This window comes from Oncorhynchus clarkii, chromosome 2 (genome assembly GCF_045791955.1).
Source record: "Oncorhynchus clarkii lewisi isolate Uvic-CL-2024 chromosome 2, UVic_Ocla_1.0, whole genome shotgun sequence".
Lineage (NCBI taxonomy): Eukaryota > Metazoa > Chordata > Actinopteri > Salmoniformes > Salmonidae > Oncorhynchus > Oncorhynchus clarkii.
The window spans coordinates 64,808,581-64,823,027 of record NC_092148.1 but is presented as its reverse complement, the minus strand read 5'-3'; the positions used below and the strand labels follow the sequence as shown (position 1 = coordinate 64,823,027).

General features: G+C 41.9%; 1 pseudogene; it reads right to left on the bottom strand.

Annotated features, from left to right (window-relative positions):
• Positions 1 to 11,127, bottom strand: part of LOC139377875 (general transcription factor II-I repeat domain-containing protein 2A-like) — a 28,708-nt pseudogene extending 17,581 nt beyond the window's left edge.
• Positions 11,128 to 14,447: the final 3,320 nt, after the last annotated feature.

Genomic DNA, 14,447 nt, shown 5'->3' with positions numbered 1-14,447 from the left:
TCTGGTCTGGAGTGAGTGCTATATCTGTTCCTGGTTCTACATTTTTTGAATGGGGCATACTTATTTAAGATGGTGAGGAAAGTACTTCTAAAGAATAACCAGGCATCCTCTACTGACGGAATGAGATCAATATCCTTCCAGGATACCCGGACAGGTCGATTAGAAAGGCCTGCTCGCTGAAGTGTCTTAGGGAGCATTTGACAGTGATGAGGGGTGGTTGTTTGACCGCAGACCCATTTAAGGACGCAAGCAATGAGGCAGTGATTGCTGAGATCCTGGTTGAAGGCAGCAGAGGTGTATTTAGAGGGCAGGTTGGTCAAGATGATATCTATGAGGGTGCCCGTGTTTCCAGATTTGGGGTTGTACCTGGTAGGTTCATTGATCATTTGTGTGAGATTGAGGGCATCTAGCTTAGATTGTAGGATGACTGGGGTGTTAGGCATGTCCCAATTTAGGTCACCTAACAGTACGAGCTCTGAAGATAGATGGAGGGCAATCAATTCACATACGGTGTCCAGGGCACAGCTGGAGGCAGAAGGTGGTCTGTAACAAGCGGCCACAGAGAGAGACTTGTTTCTAGAAAGGCGGATGTTTAGAAGTAGAAGCTCAAATTATTTGGGTACAGACCTGGATAGTATGACAGAACTAGATTGCAACTCCGCCCCCTTTGTCAGTTCTATCTTGTCGGAAAATGTTATAGTTAGGGATGGACATTTCTGGATTTTTGGTGTCCTTCCTAAGCCAGGATTCAGACACGGCTAGGACATCCTGGTTGGCAGAGTGTGCTAAAGCAGTGAGTAAACCAAACTTTGGGAAGAGGCTTCTAATGTTAACATGCATGAAACCAAGGCTTTTACAGTTACAGAAGTCAACAAATGAGAGCACCTGGGGAATGGGAGTGGAGCTAGGCGCTGCAGGGCCTTAATTAACCTCTACATTGCCAGGGTCCAGGCCAATTGGCAAAATATGTATTGTAGCCAAGGAGTGGCTGATGGACCTCTTCAACTAGCCAGAAGATGGGCCTAGCACAAAGCTAGTTCCAGGCTCACTGGTGCTTGCTTAGGAACAGAGACATTAGCCAGGGGGTAGCCACTCGGATAGCAGCTAGCTAGCTTCAATGATCCAGGTGAAAAGGTTCAGATTTTGCAGTGGGAAACTGGAGATGTGGAGAAAAAGCAGTCCGGTATGCTCTGGGTTGAATCGCGCTGTGCAGACTGGCAGGTGTTGACCGGACTAAGGTTAGCTGATGACCGCTAGCAGTTGCTATCTGAAGTATACTATACTAAAGTATAGAAAATTGCAGATCCATACCACATTGGGTGAGGCAGGTTGTAGGAGTGTTTGTTGAATTTGAGGTTAAAAATATAAAAAAATATATACGAAATACATACGAAGGAAAAAAAAGATATACACGGGACACGACAAGACAAAGACATCTGAACTGCTACGCCATCTTGGAAGAGATCTGGAACTCTGAGCTGATGTTTTGATGTTGGTGTGCTGTGCCTTTTTTCCCCACACATAGTGTTGTGTGTTCTTTCCAAACAACTCAACTGTAGTGTCATCTGTCCATAGAATATTTTGCCAGTAGCGCTGTGGAACATCTACGTGCACTTTTGCAAACTTCAGACATACAGCAATGTTTTTTTTTGGACAGCAGTGGCTTTCTTCTGTAGTGTCCTCCCATGAACACCATTCTTGTTTAGTGTTTTACATATCGTAGACTTACAGAGATTTCTGTAAGTCTTTAGCTGACACTAGGATTCTTCATGCGCTGTGCTCTTGCAGTCGTCTTTGCAGGACGGCCACTCCTAGGGAGAGTAGCAACAGTGTCGAACTTTCTCCATTTATAGACAATTTAACTTACCGTGGACTGATGAATCTCAAGGCTTTTAGAGATACTTTTGTAACCCTTTCCAGCTTTTTGCAAGTCAACAATTCTTAATCTTAGGAATTCTGAGATCTTTTTTGTTTGAGGCATGGTTCACATCAGGCAATGCTTCTTGTGAATAGCAAACTCAAATTTTGTGAGTTCTTTTTATGGTACAAGGCAGCTCTAACCAACATCTCCAATCTCGTCTCATTGATTGGACTCCAGGTTAGCTGACTCCTGACTCCAATTAGCTTTTGAAGAAGTCATTAGCCTAGGGGTTCACATAATTTTTCCAACCTACACTGTGAATGTTTAAATGATGTATTCAATATAGACAAGAAAAATACAACATATTGTGTGTTATTAGTTTTAGCACACTCTTTGTCTATTGTTGTTGTGTATATCAGATCAAATTTGATGACCAATTTATGCAGAAATCCAGGTATTTCCAAAGTGGTCACATACTTTGTCTTGCCAATGTAACGGTTTGGGAATCAGGCCAAATTAGAGAGATTTTTCACCCTTCAGAGGAGCATGGCTGACACACTCCAATCAAGGACATTTCCAGGTCCTCTTTGTTATTACATTCATATCTCGCTCAGTAATGTGTTCTAATTATTTTGTCAAGCATGCCATTCTCTACGCTGATTATCAAGTGCCGAGATCTAACAACATAATGGAGCAAATATTTTTCTATGGAAATGTGGAGTTTGCCGTTTGAGTGAAATTCCGTACTCATCCTCCACAGATGCGCAGACATCCCCCACTAAATCAATTAAATGTGTGTGCAGAGTTGGAGCCCCATTGAGAAATAGCAACAGATGGCATGTTGAGATACCTGTCAACAGCCCTAGCCTGTCTGTGGGGGGCAGGCGGGAGAGGTGGGACCAGGATTTGTCAGACCTCCCTGCTATGTTTTGAGGAGTCAAATCAGTGGCAAATGGTGTCATCCTTGTGTAACCAAGTGCCACACCAGCAATATGGGATGCTGTGATAGGTGTTCAGAGGGTAAACCTCTGAAAAAGCAACTCACAATCTCTAGACTGTATATGATAATGCCTGTACTTAAGCATGATAATGTGCATAGCTACTTTTAACCCATAGTGAAAGACCTTTCAAAGTCCAAACTGATTTACAATTGGATGGGTAGAGACAACAGAAAAATACATACCCAGACATTTTAACTGCTTGAGTTTACACTGTAATGTGATAGATGTCTGATATTAAAGGAGAAGTTTACCCAAAATCCAGAAACTCTCAAGTGATTCCATACATTGAAACTAGTTCAGTGGAGTTTGTCCTCTCCCCCTCTCTCTCCATGGATTGCAGAACTGAGACAGCTGCAAAAACGGGTCATGTGACTCGTGATATTGCTGGGTGCAGGCCTAACTCTGCTCCTTGGTCAGTGAATGCAAGATTCACAAAGCCGTGAACTGTGGACAAAGTTGTTGTTTTATTGAAAGCATACGGCCGACTTAGCTATTTTTTGTCAAAAGCATTATCGATTTTGAGTCAGGAAATTTGTACTTTTCCACCTAAAACATTTGCGGTTAGTTTATGTGGCTGACTGCCAAAGCAGTGGAGAAGGGGAATAGAATATCCTAAAAACATTGTGATAAATAGATATAGGCTATATAGTGGTGTGGGCTAATGTCAAAACATCAACCCACTAACGGTTCCGCTCATAGAGGTTAATGATGAGCGATCATTCAATAAAGTAAAGTTTGACTACTTACTCGTTGGATAAATGTCCATTTGGCACAGCTGGAACAGCGTTGTGTCTCCAATTCCTTTTTGGAATAGGGAAGATGTTTCCAGGACAGAGTTTTGTGGGCAGCAAAATCCATGTGGTCTCAAAAGCTAACTAACTGCTCCTCATTATCAAGTTCCTCCATGTCTAAGAATTGTAGTCACATATTCAAATGATCTGCAGCACAAACATTCTTCAATTGTTGTCATTGGAGCGCAATTGCCTCAAATGCACACACCACCAGTCTGTGTTGATCCTGGGGATGGGTTGGGGCTCCTGTCCAGCTGCCACTGCAGCCTCGGTTTCTAAAACGGTTGCTGCCATCTGAAGTTCAATTTGTCTAAATTCTTCATCAGAATGGACTACTATGCCTCAAATCAATTTTGTCGTAAGACATGTTTTTCGTAGTTTTTTTTGTAAGAGAACTATAGTGAAATTGTACTGTAATTTCAATTTGTGACAAAACAAGCATTAGTGTAGAGAATCATTGTACAATCTAAACTTCTGAAATGTATTTTCAATAACCAAAAATATTGTATTTTCCGCTGTTTGAAGCTAGTGTACAAAACCTAAGACGCAAAAACGAAACATAAGAAAGGAAGCATAGAACCAGCGCATATACAACAGATATACTGCTTCTTAGACTTGCTTTCAATGAGTGACAGATCTATAACTCACATTTCTATGTGAATTTGGTCGAGTCACCCCAAAAAGTTACATATTGCAGCTTTCAGTATCCTCACTACTTCTACCCCCCCAAAAACGTGTGGCATCAAGCGCCATATAAGGGCACATCTTGACATTTCTAAGTAGCAGGGTTTCCAAATGAGGGCACTCATGCGTTGTTACCCATTTTCGTTGCTGTGGCAGTCGGCTACATAAAATAATGATATAAAACATTTGCAAATATTTTATACTGAACAAAAAAATAAACTCAACATGTAAGGTTGGCCATATGTTTCATGAGCTGAAATAAAAGATCCCAGAAATGTTCCATACACACAAAATCTTATTTCTCTCTAATTTTGAGCACAAATTTGTTTACATCCCTGTTAGTCAGCATTTCTCCTTTGCCAAGATAATCCATCCACCTGACAGAAGCCTATTAAACAGCATGATCATTACACAGGTGCACCTTGTGCTGGGGACAATAAAAGGCCACTCTAACATGTGCAGTTTTTCACACAACACGCCACAGATGTCTCAAGTTGAGGGAGCATGCAATATGTTATGCTGACTGCAGGAATGTCCACCAGAGCTGTTACCAGATAATTTAATGTCCATTTCTCTACCATAAGCCGCCTCCAACGTTGTTTTAGAGAATTTGGCAGTACGTCCAACCTGCCTCACAACCGCAGACCACGTGTAATCACGCCAGCCCAGGACCTCCACATCCAGCTTCCTCACCTGCGGGATCTTTTGAGACCAGCCACCCGGACCGCTGATGAAACTGTGGGTTTGCACAGGTGAATAATTTCTGCATAAACTGTCAGAAACCATCTCAGGGAAGCTCATCTGTGTGCTCGTTGTCCTCATCAGGGTCTTGACCTGACTGCAGTTCGACGTTGTAACTGACTTCAGTGGGCAAATGCTCACCTTCGACGGCGACTGGCATGCTGCAGAAGTGTGCTATATACAGATGAATCTCAGTTTCAACTGTACCGGGCAGACAGAATATATGGCGTCGTGTGAGAGAGTGGTTTGCTGATGTCAACGTTGTGAACAGAGTGCCTCATGGTGGTAGCAGGGATATGCTATGGGCAGGCATAAGCTACGGACAATGAACACAATTGTATTTTAATCGATGGAAATTTGAATATACAGAGATACCTTGATGAGATCCGTAGGCCCATTGTCATGCCATTCATTTGCCTCCATCATCTCATGTTCCAGCATGATAATGCACAGCCCCATGTCGCTAGGATCTGTACACAATTCCTGGAAGCTGAAAATGTCAAATTTCTTCCATGGCCTGCGTACTCACCAGACAAGTCATTCATTGAGTATGCTCTGGATCGACGTGTATGACAGTGTGTTCCAGTTCCCGCCAATATCCCAAAACTTTGCACAGTCATTGAAAAGGAGTGGGACAAAATTCCACAGGCCACAATCAACAGCCTGATTAACTCTATGTGAAGGAGATGTGTCACTTTGCATGAGGTGGTCACACCAGATACTGACTGGTTTTCTGATCCATGCCCTTACCTTTTTTAAAAAGGTATCTGTATTCCCAGTCATGTGAAATCCATAGATTAGGGCCAAAATGTATTACTTTCAATTGACTGATTTCCTTATTATAAACTGTAACTCAGGACAATCTTTGAAATTGTTGCATGTTGCGTTTATATTTTTGTTCAGTGTACGTGGAAAAGCACACGACTCAAAACCGATATATAAAAAATTTGCTAATTTGGCCTTACGCTTTCAATAAAACAATGAATTTGTCCACAGTTTGCAGATATATAAATCAATGACAACGGAGCAGAGTGAGGCCTGCATCCAGCAACGTCACGAGTCACGTCACGCGACATGTTTTTGCATCTGTCTCAGTTCTGCACTCCAGAGAGAGATAGGGGGAGAGGGCAAAAAACACTGAACTAGTTTCAATGTATGAAATGACTTGGGAGTTTCTGGATTTTGGGCAAAATTCTCCTTTAAAGAGTTTCATGACCAATACATGTGAAATCCTGCAGTATTTAGCATGTATCAGGCCAAACAAAGACAGCTGCTAAGCAGGTCGGTCTTTGTGGACATTAATCACTCTCTAAAATTAACCGTGTCTGGTATGTAGGAGGACTCCTGTCAGTGTCACACATGGCATTTCAGAGTTTAATCAGGACTATGGAGATGGAGCCTAGCAGGTCCAAACCAAGGCCAATGATGACAACAAACAATGTCACAGACCGTAACACCTGAAAATAATCAATAGGGATTGACAAAGCATTCAGCGTCAATTTACCATAGAAGGGCTATGCTTTCTCTGTGAACCTGTATTGCTCAACGAAAATATTGGCAGTTATTTACGACCCTGATTAACATCCAATGGTTAAACTTCATGCCAAATATGTTCTGTATGGGGCTGGCTCAACTGGCTGGGTGAGCTTGGCTTGATGTGAAAATCTTGTGACACGCCAATGGAACCCTGACCTGTTCACCGGACATGCTACCTTTCCCAGACCTGCTGTTTTCAACTCTCTAGAGACAGCAGGAGCGGTAGAGATACTCTTAATGATCACCTATGAAAAGCCAACTGACATTTACTCCTGAGGTGCTGACTTGCTGCACCCTTGACAACTACTGGGATTATTATTATTTGACCATGCTGGTTATTTATGAACATTTGAACATCTTGGCCATTCATTCTGTTATAATCTCCAACCGGCACAGTCAGAAGAGGACTGGCCACCCCTCATAGCCTGGTTCCTCTCTAGGTTTCTTCCTAGGTTTTGGCCTTTCTAGGGAGTTTTTCCTAGCCACCGTGCTTCTACACCTGCATTGCTTGCTGTTTGGGATTTTAGGCTGGGTTTCTGTACAGCACTTTGAGATATAAGCTGATGTAAGAAGGGCTATATAAATACATTTGATTTGAACTACACTTCTAATTGACATGTGTTTGTATAATGCATTGAACTATTCCACATTAACTGTCATACTCACAATCCCATGAAGAGACACTGACAGTTTTACACATTTAGTATTCCATTCCATCCCTATGACAACATCAAAGTAGATTTATAACCTGTTCACTTGGTTCGCATCAATCTCCTGAGATGATGGAAGAAACAAAGGCAGGACAGGAGAGAGGCAGTGGAGGTGTGGAGGCGCAGGCCTCAGGTGTGAACAGGTGGGTCGGTTCATTGCCATGCAGGAATTGTGCACAGATCCAGGTGCACAGCTGCAGGGAGGGGTATAACAGACACGTACGCTGAGCTTCCCAGGCCATACTGCCCATGTTGAAACAGTTTGTCCCAGGGGAGGTGAGGAGAGTGTGGGTGGGTGCTTCTACCTTCTACATGCTTAATGGTTGGTGTTGGTAGCTGCAAGAGGGAGAAAAGCAAAAGGGGTGAGAGAGCGATAGCTTGAAACTATTATTACGTGCATGTGTGTAAGCGTGAATTTGTTTACTTGTGTGAATGTTTGTGTGCAATAGGTATAGCTGAGTAAAAGAGCATTAGAGGGAGAATGAGCAGCAGAAGCTAGTTTGACTAGTTTCTGAATGTATAGTTTCCGGGCAACTATTGTCGCAATCAATCTGTGATTTAACAAAGTCAGTCATTTGCAAACCTGCCATTACACATCCTGTTGAGATTCCAATAAGACCATGCTCTTATTGGACTTCTCTAAGCCACCGGCTGCATCAATCACAGCCGTGGGACAGATTAGGTTCTAGATGAATGCCGTCCCTCCTGGCTGGATACATGAGCACCAAGTCCTCAACATCAAAGGTCAGAGGAGCTACAAAGTGAAGGGGATCACTGAGGCATTGCACTCTTGGTAATTTTGAGGAGAGGCAGTGGAGAAATGGGTCAGTGACCAGTGTGGATGGATTGGCTCAAGTCAAGATTCCTGTGACACAGTTGGGAGCCCACAAGCCCGGATTGTAAAAATATATATCTGTAGATAATGATGCAGTGATAGAACACACCCTAGAGAGCTCATATACCACTATTTTCTGACACAATATCATCCCAGCAGCTCCATCCACCGCCAGACAATGAGCCAGACAGACAGGCTGACCTTTGGTGTCCTTGAAACAGTTGATGCTGTGTAATGTATTCTGCATTTGATTCCATTTTTTAAAATCATTCTCAATCCACTGAGTCTCTGTGTCTAAAAACCCTGCTGGATATTATTCCTGTTATTATTTTTCACTAGTCCAATCACTATAGGTCCTGTGGAGAAACAATGCTGAGACACTCGGGCTAAGACGGAAATGCCAATTCCCTCTGAGCATACCATCCTCGGGTTCAGAGGAAGATTAGTTGGATGTCAAATCTCACAGCTCAAGTGCTCAAACTTAAAAGTGCATTTGAAATGCAGATCTTCCTAGGGATATGGCGAGTAATATGAATGGTTTAGATGGGTGCTATAATGACACTTTTATGGGCCTTCTTCAGAATCCTCTTTTAGGAGACCGTGACAACATTAATAATTACAACATTTTCATAACAGGGACCAAAAAAGGAAAATGCTAAAGAAATTTAAATGAGATATCAGTCTACCTACACGGTTACACAGAACCCACTGTGAGAATGGTGTAAAATGACCAGTGACAAATGACAGGATGCCAGAGTGTCAATCAGAATCCATTAGTAGCACAGTACTAATTACTAGTGACTCTGGGGTTGATTAAAATAAATCACAAAACAGCACCAGACACTATTATGCTAATGATATCTCATTTGGAGTGGCCGGGTTTGGGGGCCTAAAAGGATTTGGACAGCGCTACCAGTCTGGCTCAGGAAAATGGGAAGCATGTCATTAGAGCAGGAACGGAATATCAATTCTTGAGATGATGGCAGCATTTTAATCTTGTTCGGGGAGTATACTGATGGGCTCATTCCCTTACGGATGATCATATGCAGGAATATGAGCAGGTAAAAGTAATTTACAGTCACATTGTCCTCTATAATGAACCATATCACATAGCAGTGATGATATAGTGAAGAAGATCGCAGGATACTTTATATTTCTTTATTTTATTATTTTATTTCACCTTTCTTTAACCAGGTAGGCCAGTTGAGAACATGTTCTCATTTACAACTGCGACCTGGCCAAGATAAAGCAAAGCAGTGCGACAAAAACAACACAGAGTTACACATGGGATAAACAAACGTACAGTCAATAACATAATAGATCTGCACACACTATGTACAGTGTGTGCAGATGTAGTAAATTCAGGGAGGTAAAGCAACAAATAGGCCATAGTGGCAAAATAATTACAACTTAGCATTAACACTGGAGTGATAGATGTGCAGATGATGATGTGCAAAGAGAAAAAAAGAGAGTACTGGGGTACAAAAGAGAACAAATAATAAAATGGGGATGAGGTAGGTGGGCTATTTACAGATGGGCTGTGCACAGGTGCAGTGAATGGTAAGCTGCTCTGACAGCTGATGCTTAAAGTTAGTGAGGGAGATGTCAGGCCTGGGCAATTATCTTCCATAGAGGGCCACATTAGAATATATTGTCATGGGCCAGAATCATATTACAGGATTATACATATTGTGTATGACTGTGTTAACAGATATATCTACTGTAAATCACATCCATATTACTTTTTTAACATGCACAGAAATAAACCACATCCATGTTCTCCTTCTGGTAGGTATTTTTATTATTAAACATGCAATAAACTACACGGAGGGAAAAGTACACTGTGCATTCAGCATCACAGACAGAAAGAACTCTTGTTAATGGGTATGCACAAAAACAAGAAAGAGAGAGCTCAATATTACATTTAAATTACTCAATCAGTGTGAGGAGTGAGGTCTCTGATAGACATTGACTAGAGCAGTGAAGTCAGGTATAGTTTCTGACATTGCTATGCACAGGATTACTGAGAGGTGAGTCAGTAAGAGATGATCTGTGCCTTAACTTGTTATATTTCATCACTGAAAATGTCTGTTCACATACATAGGTTGACGCAAACAGTACAAACATCTTCTGAGCATGACTCCTAATCTTTGGAAAGTTTTGTTCATTGAGAGATGCATAGAACCTCGTCAGTGACATTGTTTTGAATAGTTCTCCAATCACTGCATCAGACTGACGATCGATAAGCTCAGTGGGAGCGTTATCCACATTGAAGGTGAAAGGAGAGGAAACCAACAGCGTGTCATCTTCCAACACGTTGAAATCCTCAAAACAACGAGAAAACTCACTGTTCAAAGCACGCAGCAGCGATGTATACTTCTCCCGCTGGTCATCTGATAGGGAACAGACTAGTAGTGTCGGAAGGTGGGTGACATTGTTAGCTTCTACTTGACGGGTCAGGAGGAGTCATTTTCCCTTGAAGGCTATGACAAGGCTGTATATCTGATGTGTGAAAAGGCCCTTCCCTTGTAGTTTAGAATTCAGTTCAGTCATGAGGGCCATGATGTCCACAGTGAAGGCAAAATCAACCAACCATTCTTTATCTTGCAGTTGAGGGAAATCCACATATTTTCCTTTCATTTGCAAAATTTCAGCAATCTCTGACATCAGGTCCCACACCCTTTTAAGCCACTTCCCCAAACTCTGCATGACCCAACTCTGTTTCTTCCAACAGTGAGACAAACTGCCTGTGTTTTAAAGATGTTGCTCTTATGAAGTTTACCACTTTAGTGACAGTATCCACAACATGGCTCATTTTCAGAACACATTTACAGAGCACCTCCTGATGAATAATGCAATGCAGGAAAATAATTTTCTGATCTGGGTTCAGCTCAGCTACTTCATCTTGTATCCTTTTCAAAAGGCCAAAGTTTTTTCCTGTCAAGTTTGGGCACCCATCAATTGTCATACTGGATAACTTTCCAAAACTCAGTTCCAGCTTTGCCATACATTAAATCTTTCCTCGTGGTTATGCTTTCATTGACTGTACGGAAGCAAGCTCCTCTGTAATTTCAAAGTCTGGGGTTATGCCTCGTAAGAATATCAACAACTGCGCCGTGTCACATGCATCACTGCTCTCATCCAGGGCCAAGGAGAAATAGGTGAAATCCTTTACCTTGTCTTTCAACTGTTGTTCCATATTCTCTGCGATGTCCTCAACATGCCGTGTCAATGTTCGTCGTGACCTGTGTGTCAGTCACTGTCCTCGTGCAGTTGTTATTTATACGTGCTTTCAAAATAAATGTCCCACGAGCGGTGGGAGTTAAATTATTACATAATGGCGAGAGTTCATTGGGCTTTTAATTTGAATAACAAATACGTTTAAAAAAACTTCATGATCACAAATTCTTTGTGATCTGAGCATGATTCTGCGGGCGGTATTGAATCAGGTTGCGGGCCGCATATGGCCCCAGGGCTGGCCTTTGCCCAGGCCTGATATGTGTGAAGATATTTAGTCATAATCCATTTCCTGCTCTGATTAGAAGTCTTTGTGGGACATAACATTTATGAAGGAAGTAAATTAATTGGTTTCCAGGTAACGATACCAGACATAACAATTTACTGTATCTATGGAGAAAATAATCTTACCTCAAAAACCTTTCAGACACGTGCTGAAACGCCAGTGCACTAAGAACAAATTCCTGCTGGAATTCCGTCATCTTTCTGAAAATGCTAGATTCTATTATGGGCTACATTAGATTTGTATTCCTGCCATGCAGGAATGTTAAGAGGTTGTCCATCAGTGTTACAGCAGTATTATACAAAGCTGGGAGTTACTCAGTAAGTACTGACAACTGTTCACAAAGACGGGTACCGGTGATGGATTACTCTATCAATGTAATGGTCAATTACCCATTGAACAAAGCTTGAGAGAGGTAGCATTAAATCCATTGCTACATTGTTCAGACAGCTACACCTTTAAAAAAGATTAAAAAAAAAAAAAAGATAATCAGCTCCATTCAAACTATCCAAAAGGCATTACATAAACTTTAAAGAACACCACAGAGTAAAGTTAGGTAAATGGCCTTAATTACACCAGTCCTTACTGAAGATGTGCCTTCTTGGCAAATGTATTTTTCCATTACCGACTTTATATTGCACCATTTATTATCCCAGCTTTTATCAGAAGTTTTTATCAATTAATTACAATAGATTAACTGCGTTAAACGCAATGAAAATGACCCATGGAGAACCGCTCCTTAAGTTCCAAATGCCCCCTCAGACTATTTCCAAAAGTCTATCTATACCCTCCTTGTCTTGACAAGGAAACAAAGCCCAATCTCACATGTGGAAAAACACAGGAATATGTTCAATGGAGTGATAGCCAGCACACAAACACCTTATGTCAATGAGACTCTTATTGACATTAGAACAACGGCTAAATACTGACCAGGCACAATGCTGTGATTATACCAGCGTCTCGAGCTATGCAAACAGAGTGGAAATGGGAAAGAACTTCACAGCCCTGGTATCAGGCAGCACACACGGATGCAATCAGTTGGGTATCAGCAATCCGGAACACAATTTGTATGGCATTCACACCCATACTGTTTACTCTGAGTGGCAGGGATAAAAAAAAATGCGAACACTTTTATTCTCTTTGGCTTTGTAAATAAATAGCATGGTCAAAGAGCTCATTGCTAGCTCCACATATGTTCCAAACGCACACACGCACTACATACATACATGCACTCATGCACACTCTCTCTCTCTCTCTGTCTCTCCTTGGGGCCACAAAACAACAACATTGTGAGGATGTGGTCTGGTGGAAAAGCCACATCACTCTCCCTGCTGCCACTGAGGTTGTGGCCTTATCTCAGTGACATCAGCACGGTGGGGGACTTTTTATTGTTGTTGACTGTTCTACTCTTAATGGGTTAATCCACTGGCTGAAAAGAATACCCAACTCTCTCTGGCTGTTCAGTTATTCTGTTATTTCAGGATGCCCTCTATGTAAGCCTATAATACTCTGTCCTTTCATCACGAACTATGGGGAGGCAGGTAGCCTAGTGGTTAGAGTGTTGGACTAGTAACCGAAAGGTTGCAAGATCAAATCCCCGAGCTGACAAGGTAAAAATCTGCCCCTGAGCAAGGCAGTTAACCCACTATGCCATCATTGAAAATAGAAATTTGTTCTTAACTGACTTGCCTAGTTAAGAAAATGGCATGTTGGGTGGGGAAAATATTTCTTAAAGACGAGACATGTTGGGCAACCCTTTGCATACATCCAGTCCAGCGTTTTTCTATTTGCTCATTACACAAGGCGTGAGGCTTTTACTTATGAAGTGGATATTTCCGTCAAGGTGACACATTGGCAAAGTAACAACTAAGAGTGGTGACAGATGGCTGAGTCAACGGATGTGTTTAATGCTCTCTCATTGGAAATAACTCAAATTAATTTCCTATATGCATATGCTGTTCACATATTTTTATATTGATATACACGTATTATAACATGACCCATACACATTTTTTTTTCTTCACATTACTTTACACCAGTAAATATTTTCTCAAGGGCTTTAATTTCCTACTTCCTTCGTTACATGGATAATACCACAGTGCTTTCCAGGGGCTCATCCTCTCCTTTAACAGCCAGACCTAAAGCTGTGAACTGCCATCCATCCACCCCCTGAACACCTGTTGGAAAGACTAGCAGCTTCTCCATGGCATCTGATAAACAGGGACAAGCTGGAGGCTCTTGGACATGTTCCCTCTTTGGCCTTCACATCTGTGATTCCCCCAGCCTTCCCAAATCCCCTCGGCAGTTCAGAGATCTTTCTCAGCTGTTAGCATGCCCTCAGGCTGGGGCAGGCCTGCTATGCGCTCCAGCTGCAGGCTTTGCTATGGTCTTGGGGCCCTACTGAAGGGCACTATTGTCCATTCATAGGGTTCACTGTGTGAGAGGTCAGATAAGGGGGAGCCTGAGCTGGGGCCTGGCAGGAAATGAAGGTGGTGTGGGCCATTTGGGCTTGAGTGTGCTCCAACACACTGAGTAAATGTGACCGAGCAGTAAGCACTCTAAAGACTAAACTATAATTAAATGATAATACTCCATGTATTTGTATGCGTGAGAATGTGTGTTCATAATGTTGGTGTATTTGAACACTGTGAATTTACTGTACAAATATAAATATATAGGATTACATAACTCAATTCAATGGAGATTTAAGTATCTAAATTGTAAATAAATTATAATAGTTGGTCATCTTTCTTTCTTTAGTATAATGT